Source organism: Nicotiana attenuata, unplaced genomic scaffold, assembly GCF_001879085.1.
Source record: "Nicotiana attenuata strain UT unplaced genomic scaffold, NIATTr2, whole genome shotgun sequence".
Lineage (NCBI taxonomy): Eukaryota > Viridiplantae > Streptophyta > Magnoliopsida > Solanales > Solanaceae > Nicotiana > Nicotiana attenuata.
In genome coordinates this window covers 133,363-135,061 of record NW_017672125.1, presented here as the reverse complement: position 1 = coordinate 135,061, position 1,699 = coordinate 133,363, and positions in this window count along the sequence as shown.

Sequence of the window (1,699 nt, the reverse complement as noted above, 5' to 3'; positions counted from 1 at the left end):
GCGGCGAGCGCGGGGATGGTGTGAACAGGTGGGGACATGGCGGCGGCGGAGACGGGGTAGGGTTGCAGGGTACGAGGAAGGGGGGACTTTGGTCTCTTATTTTTTATGCATGATTATTACAGTTATTATCTAAAATGTTTATAAATCATTTTGACCGTTGGATGAAAATGAACGGCTGGGATTAATGGTGCCTAAACGGCGTCGTTGTTTGGTGGGTAGGGGAAACGGACCGGTTTAGACGCGGGTTTGGGCTGCCATGGGCTTGTTTTAACACCTGGGCTCCGAATTGTTAACTATGGCCCAATTCAAAGCAGCCTGTTTGTTTATTTGTATTTATTCATTGCTTCTTTTTTCTTTTTGTATTTTATTTTGTATTATTTGTATTTATTTATTTTTTGAATTTATTAAAATGCTAAAAAAAAACCAAAAAAAACAAATGACTCTCAACAAATTATATTTCCTAATTTAATTCTAAAAGAGAATGCAATATTACCAAAATGCGACAATGGACCCTTTTTGTTATTTTTTTCTCAACATTTGTTTCTAAAATCGGATTAATACTAAATTATGAAATTACCTAAATGCAAAATGCATATTTTTGGTGTATTTTTTCATATGCGTATTAAAAATGCAACAAACTAAAAAAATACAACAATTACCAAAGAATGCCAAACCAAAACATTCACAAAGAATTTATAAAATACTAGAAAAATGCCGTTTTGTTTGAAATTTTGGGAATTATTGTTAGGGCAAAAAATCACGTGCTCACAGCTGCCCCCTTTGCCGGAAACACGAAGAGTTTTCGTTGCCCAAAACAAGTGAGCAGAACATGACGATTTTTTGCCCGTGTCTGCCATTATTCCGCGCTGAAGCATTTTTTTGAAAAAGCCCGTTGACCGCACCCTGCTTCAGAAGGTTTGCCTACAATATCCTGGGCTAAACAAGGAAATCAGGTCAGCGTGTGAGCTCGGGAAGGTCTTGGATAGTGGGTCGACACCAAGAGCTGTGATTTCACTGCTGCTGCTGCTGCTACTGCTCGGACCTCCTTATACACCATATAAAAATAAAGAAAAAAGCTGGACTAAGCTGACATCTATGAATTTACAGAGGTTCCCTATCTTATCATCTTCTAACTTGCTCTTGGCTGTTGTTGCCTTGAGCTTGTTGTATCTTTCTACTGGATTCTTGCGTTGTTGCCTTAGTTGATTGTAGATGCGTTTCATCCTTCCTCGCGTGAGTGTGATCCTGACTGCATGCAGTTTGCAATATAATGCCTCTATTCTTCAAGCAGGCTCCTGATCGTGCTGAACTTGAAATGTACTTCCTTGTTTTCCAGGTGGGGCGCCTGATTGCTGAACTTAAGATATTCCCTTTGTTCTTCAGGTGCGGGCGCTGATTGCTAAAACTTCGAAGATATTCCCCTTGTTCTCTAGTGTGGGCGCCTGATTGCTAAAAATTGAAAAGTATTCCCTTGTTCTCCAGCGTGGGTCTCGCCCTGATTCTAAAACTTGAAAAAGTATTCCTTGTTCTCGGTGGGCGCCTGATTGCTGAAACTTTGAAACAATATTCCCTTGTTATCAGGTGGGACGCCTTGGATTGCTAAAACATTGAAAGCAGTATTCCCTTTTTCTCCAGGTGGGGCCTGATTGCTAAAACTTGAAATGTATTTTCCTCTTGTCTCCAGAGATGTGGCGCTTGA